We start from the raw sequence: 7,359 nt of genomic DNA on the forward strand, positions 1-7,359 counted from the left end.
GGACCTAATACATTTTTTTTTAATGGTTGGGAGCAGCTCTTCAGAATCACCAATCCACAGATTCAAGGAGGTCAGCAAATCTCAAGCAAGGCAACAAAAAGAAATCAACACTCAGATGTTCCATCTCTTGGTATGGATGGTGATTAGTTAGGTATATGCAGTTTTTGACTGTTCATTGACCCCCATACATCTGACGTGTACACTTTTTGTATGTTTATTACACCTCAATAAGCAAGTTCACTTTAAACTTTTTTTATATCTTGCCTTAATCATCAATTACTGTATTCACATTTCATACAAAACTCAGTGGCTTGAAACAGACCTTTAATATCAGACCGTTTCTGTGGGTCAGGGATGCAGGCGTGGCTTACCTGCGCAGTTCTAGTTTGGGGTCTCTGAGATTGCAGTTAAGATGTCCCCTAGGGCTGCAGTCATCTGAAGGCTTGGCCGGGGCTGGAAGATGTGCTTCTGGGATGCCTTACGCCCCCGGGAAGGCTCATGGAAGCACGGTGTGCGCACAGTCCTTGCCACGTGGCTCTCTCCATAAGGCTTGCGTGAGAGTGTGTGTGTGTGTGTGCGTGCGCGTGCACGGGGGCGCACGCTGTGGCAGCTGGCTTTCCCCAGAATGAGCGATCCAAGACAGAAGGCAGGGGGAAGCTTTAGAGCCTTTTATGACCTGGGCTTGGAAGTGATATTCTGCCACGTTATATTGTTAGAAGCAAGTCACAACGTCCAGGCTACGTTCAAGGGAGAATTAGGTTCTACCTCTGGAAGGGAGGTCTAAGAATTTGTCGGTGTTATTTTAAAACCACCGCATACCTAGACAATTAAGTGCAGTAAGTTGGCAGAAAAAGAGCAAGAAAAGATGTTAAAATTAGAAAAGATACATTACTTTTTAAGGAGCAAGACAGCAGATGTCTCAGCCATAGCGAGTGTTAACTGGAACGATCCCTTCTGGTACCAGTGTTAACTAGACGAGAGGAAATTGTCAACTTAAAATTCTATACCCAGAGAAAATATCTTACAAGATATTTTTAGACAAGCAAACTCAGAGATTTTGTCACCAGCAGACTCACATGAAAAGAAGGTCTATTTTGGGGTAATGAAAATATTCTACAGTGGATGGTGGTGGTGGTTGCACAAATCTATGAATATGCTAAAAGCCGTTGAATTGTACACTTGCAAAGTGTATGAGATGTATGTTATATCTCAATAAAGCTGTTTTTAAAAAAAATGAAATAAGCCTTCTCCTTTAAAAAAGGAAAAAGCTCTATGTCTTAATATTGGAATGAGACATGATTCCAGATGGAGAATCTGAGATACAAGTAGGAATGAAGAGAAAGAAAGTGAAATATAAATAGGTATTGACCTTATGAAATGAAAACGTTCTATGGAGTAAAAGTAAGACTAGGGCTACTAGAGTATGTAACAATAGTAGTAGTTATGCACTCTTGCCTGAGGTGAGATGTGGTTGGGATTATAGCCCTCTACGAAGCTCAGCTCACTCGGGAAGAGAAAAGACTCAGTCTAGACTCTAGACTGCTCCACAGGCAGGCGGACATTTCTAGGGTAGCCCTAACAGAATAGAAACAGTGTACCACTTCCAAAGCAGTTAAAAAAAAAATGAACAAAAAATTATCCAAAAGAAGGTAGAGGGAAAAAAGGTAAGACAAGTAAATGAATCTAAATACATCATTAATTACAATCAGCGTATTAAACCACCTTTGTTTTAAAACTCAGTCTGATGCTATTTTTAAAAGAAGCCTAAACTCAAAGAAAGATTGCAAGTAAAGGGATTAGAGAAGCTCTACGAAGAGATGAGTGGGTGGCTCAGTCAGTTAAGCGTCTGCCTTCGGCTCAGGTCATGATCCCAGGGTCCTGGGATTGATTCCCGTGTCGGGCTACCTGCTCAGTGGGGAGCCTGCTTCTCTCTCTGCCTCTGCTGTTCCCCCTGCTCGTGCTCTCTCTCAAATACATACGTAAATAAAATCTGAACAGAAAAAGGAAAGCTCTGTGAAGCTCAGAACCAACAAAGGAAGCCGAAGTGGCTGGGGTAACGTCAGACGGGGAGACTTTGGGCTGGAAGTGTGATAAGCTACATGGTGTGACCCGCAGCCCCGGGGTGTCACCTGCCGCACATGGAAATGCTAAGTGGTGCGACCACTTTGGAGAATTGGACTACGTGCACCAGCCATGACCAGCAATTCCGCCAATAGTGTCCAAGGGAACCGTTGCACAGTGTACCAGGGACTGGGACCAGGACCGGGGTGCTTTTAGGAGCGTGGTTCGTTAACAGCACACGTGCACGCACTGCTCGTGCACTTGCACGCACACACACTAAAACACGGAAGAAAGGGAGTATGAGCCATTTGTGTGAAGTTCCAAACGGGCAGAGTGGAACAGGGTACTCTCTAAGGGTCGGCATATGGATGGTAGAGACGGTACAGACAAGCAAGGTGATGGCCCTCAGCATCAGGCTTGCTTGCAGTCAGCTCAGGGAAGGGGCCTTTTGAGGTACTGATAATGTTCTTTAAAAGCTTCCCTTGACTGGCGGGAATACCTTTTATTCTCCGTCCATTCATTTTATACACTTTTTTGGTATATATGCTATATCTCACATGCATTCTTTTTTTAAAGATTTTGTTTGTTTATTTGACACAGAGAGAGAGAGCCCAAGCAGGGGGAGCGGCAGAGGGAGAAGCAGGCTCCCCACGGAGCAGGGAGCCCGACGCAGAACTCGAAGCGGGGCTTAATGCCAGGACCATGGGATCATGACCTGAGCAGAAGGCAGATGCTTAACCGACTGAGCCACCCAGGCGCCCCTCACACGCATACATCTTTAAGGAGAGAAATCTCCAGCATTCTCAACCTAAATTACTCGGGAAGTGTGAAGTGGGATTTTTTTAAATGGCCACATCTGCAGTTTTGCTACAGTGGTCCGGGTTAGAACAGTGAGGGTGAAGAGAAAAACCATTCAAGCTACGTGGGAAAAATACCAACAACCGATGAATGAATGAGTTCCATTTTCATCAGTAGTAAACACTCCCAAGACAGGTTTTTTCCCGAGTGCTGAGGAAACAGAAATGTCAGTCTTCTTGCTTATCGTCCATCATCAGGGCCAGACGTTTTTGGGCTTCTGATACCAAGTGTTGACTGTGCACAGATCTTTGCTGGAGGAACTAGTAGGGAAAGCTCCCGAGCAAGAGGAGCCGTGGTGGGAGCCCAGAGAGGGGTGGGAGAATCAGGGCTACATTTGGCAGACGCTCACAAACAGGATCTCAGACCAGGAGGGCTTTATTCTTGTGTGAAGTCCATGGCCATACAGTGGCTTGAAGGACACAGGTCCCTTTTGTCTCCCCAGCTGCTGTCCTTGGCTCCCCTAGGAGCCTACGCACCCCCAGGTGGGAGCTGTCGGCAGGAGGGGGAAGGGCAAGGGGCAAGCCAGCTGAGGGAACGGTGGCTTCAAGCCCAGTCAGTCCCCCAGGCTCGCCTTCACATCTGATCAGCCGTGACTGTGTCACATCCAGCCCTCGCTGCAGACGTGTGGGGAGTAAGGGTATTTTAAGCTGGGCACATTGCCACCGTGATTGAAATTGAGGTTCCACGAGAAAGGAAGAAGGGTAGAAAAGAGTCCTGGGAAGGCAGCCAGCAGGATGCAGGAAGAAGTGGTGAGCAAAGAAACTGGTAAACATTGCAAAAATCAATAATTGACTAACCTCTAACAAGACTGACAAGGACACAAGTTACGAATATTAGGAATGCAGTAAGGCAAACCTGGAGACCCCACAGACCTCAGAAGGACAATAAGGGGATACTGTAGATATCCACATCAATTTGAAAAGTTGATGAAATGGTCCAGTTCCTTGAAAAGCACGAACTACCACCATTCACCCAAGATGAAATAGATAACTTGCATAGCCATAACTACTAAGGATACTGAATTCGTGATTTTAAAAGTTTATTATTTATTGAAGTCCTCTCCACACCCAATGTGGGGCTGGAACTCACGACCCCAAGATGAAGAGTCATGCTCTACTGAGTCAGCCAGGCACCCCCTGAATTCATGATTTTAAGCCCGCTGTGGTCAAGGTGGGGGGGATGTTGGTGGAGAGGTAGACACATAGATCAATGGAAAAGAGTAGGGAACTCAAGTTGCCCCAAACAAGTACGGCCAACTCATTTTTGACAAAGGTGCAGAATGAGCTCACGGGAGGCAGGATAGGCTTCAGCAGATGGTGCTGGAGTGATTGGATATCCATAGGCCAAAAAAAGAACCCCAACCTAAAGCCCAGCCAGACAATATACAGAAATTAAAGTGGGTCATAGGTGTAAATGTGAAGTGTAAAACTATAAGAACTTTTAGGAGAAAATCTTCAGGACCTAGAACTTGGTGACAAGTTCTTGAACACAAGACCCAGAAGCACATCCATAAAGAAAAAAATAAATTTGACTTAACCAAAATGAAAAGCTTTTCTACAACAAAAACTCTTAAGAAAATGAAAAGTTACAGACTAAATTGCAAACCCCGTATCTGATAAAGGACTCAAATCTAGGATATATAAAGAACTTTCACAACAGAAGGAAGAAGAGAGGGAGGGAGGGAGGGAGGAAGGAAGGAAGGCGAACGGAAGGACCCAATTGGAAAATGGGCAAGAGGAACATTTCACAGAACAGGGTATATAAATGGCAAATAAACACATGAGAGATGTTCAGCATCACTGGCCGTTACGGAAATGCAAATAAAGACCATGATAAGACATCATTACACACCTATTAGGACAGCTTAAGTAAAAAATACCAAATGCTGGCAAGGATGTAGAGAAGCTGAATCTCTAGTACATTGTTGGTGGGACTGTCAATGATACAGTTATTCTGGAAAATAGTTTGGCAGTTTCTTAAGAAACCAGCATACACTTAACCGTATAACCCAGCAACCACACCCCTCCTGGGCATTTATTCCAGAGAAATAAAGACTGTCTACACAAATGTTCATAACCGCTTTCTTTATGATCACTAAAAGCTAGGAAAAAACAATGTCATATGTGTTATTGCTTATTGAATGCTAGATAATTTGCATTTCTTGTCCAGGATACGTCAGTTAAAACAAAAGAGCCCCCATCTCTAGTTCAATGGAGGTTTCCAAGTCATCATCAGATGAAAACCATGGTCTTCATATAATTTCCCATCCTTCATTTTGGAATTAAAATATTACACAAAAATGGGTGAAATAAGTATGGTAATAAATTTCTGACATATGGGAAACAGTGTACGAGGGCATTCCTTCGGTTGGTCCTGTACTTCAGGGAGTAATGGAGTGGAAAATTAAGTTTTTATTCTGTGAAGAACAGACCAACCACGAAATGTCCTTCAATAGGTGCCCCGTTAAACCGCTGCATCCGTACCGTGGAATACTACTCAGCAATAAAAAGGAACACAACCGTTGATTAAAGCGGATAGCTTGGGTGAAGCTCAGGGGCATTACACTGAGTGAAACAGACACATACATAACTTTATATATAAAGATCACGTCCTGTACAATTCCCTATCTGTAATATCCTTGAAATGGCAAAATCCTAGACCCAGGGAACAGATCCGTGGGTGCAGGGGTTAGGAATGGTAGGGGCAAGTGTGACTATGTATAAAGGGGTAGCTGAGGGAGCTCTTGGAGGGGATAGAATAGTTCTTGGTTGCACTGGTGATGACACATATCTGTGTATGTGATAAACTGGGAGGGGGCTGTGCACACATTGTGCCGACGTCAGGATCCTGGGTTTGATATTCTGCCGTTTAGGAAGGGGCAGCCGTCGGGGGAGGCTGGGTGAGTGGGACACAGGACTGCTCTGTATTACCTTTTTAACTGCCTCTGAATCTATATTTATTTCAAAATAAAAAGTTTTGAGATGTTTTCAGCAGTGAACAAAGAATGGTAAAACATGGTAATAAATTGTGTATTTAAAAAAAGTATTTTAAAAATAAGACAGTAAATTTTCTAGAGTCTTGTGACATCAGATTTTCAGCGTTGGTCACAGCAAGTCTTGGCCTTGGTTGCAGGGGCAGGGTGTGGGCTCTCAGGCCCCAGCAGCCCCCTTGTCACAGGGCTGAGGGAATGAGCAAGGACCAGTGCCCACCTCTGTGGTTGGAGGAAGCCTTCATGTGCCCATTGCTCCCCAGCTCACCAGGCACTTCTCCAGGACAGCCCCGACTGACCTCCCGACACTTCAGGTCCCTCCTGCTTGAAATCCTTGGGGACATCTGGCCTCCGGGTCATCTCTGGAGAGGTGTCAGGCCTGGGTTGTTCAGCAACAGCCCTTCCCCAGCAGAGGACAGGAGGACAGGACCTGCTGGCCCAGAGACCAAGGCTTGGGTGCCTCTGGGTAAAGGGTGCAGCAAGAGGGCCGGGAGGAAGTTGTACCTGGGATCGCGGGGATAGGCCCCCAGGGGCTGGTACAGGGCCTGTACCACGGTGAGGAACAGCAGGCTTGGGGTCAGAGAGAGTGTACAGCCCCTAAAGTTACAAGGCGAAATTCTGTCTAGCCCAGCAGGCTGCAGTCAAGAGTTTGAAGGCACCCAGTTTGGGCAAGTCTAGTCCCCTGGAGTCTGCCTATCCTCCCAGCCAAGTCCCTTGTTGGGGTGCATGCTTCTGCTCACCACCTTTGGGGCTCTAGTGTGAGATGCCTGCTCACCTGCATTCAGGGGCCCTTCTGTGGAGCTCTGAGCCATGTCCAGGGTTAGCTGCAAGCTTGCCCACCCCTATAAGAGCTGGGGATTCAGATCTGCTCCCTGAGCGCCTACCTCGCGCGGGGCACCGCACTAGGGGCTGATGATGCGGCTGTGAATCCGATGATCTCCTGCCCTCCCGGAGCTGACCTCCCGGTGGTGGGAGGCGAGCCCCTCCCTCAGACCAGCCTGGAAGACCTCGCTTCCCCTAGAGCCGCCTGGCTGGGCATTACAGTGGGTCATCGTGAGTGCTGGGACCTGGGGCCTCAAGGGCCTTGCGAGTCCACCCAGCCTGGAGACTGCATGGACAAGGCTCGGGCAGCCTCATTTCCCCACTTCTTCCTATGGCCGCTGGGGGGCAGCAGAAGACACCGACCCGGGGCCCCTGGGAGGGAGTGTGGGTCGGCGCAGCCCGTTTTCCCGCCGCTCAAGTGGGTCTTCCGTAATGCGCATCACCCCACCAGAGAAAGCGGTCTGTCCTTCCCCATGGGGCCTGTGTCACTTAGGCGGCTGATACGAGAGATGATCCCGAGTGGCGCTCCGTCGGCGTGAAACCCAGAACAGTGGGGGCCGTGTCCTAGGAGAGCTGCGGCACCTACTGCCCCCCCCCCCCCCCCCCCCCCCCCCCCCCCCCCCCCCCCC

The sequence above is a fragment of the Neomonachus schauinslandi genome, chromosome 1 (assembly GCF_002201575.2).
Source record: "Neomonachus schauinslandi chromosome 1, ASM220157v2, whole genome shotgun sequence".
Classification (NCBI taxonomy): domain Eukaryota; kingdom Metazoa; phylum Chordata; class Mammalia; order Carnivora; family Phocidae; genus Neomonachus; species Neomonachus schauinslandi.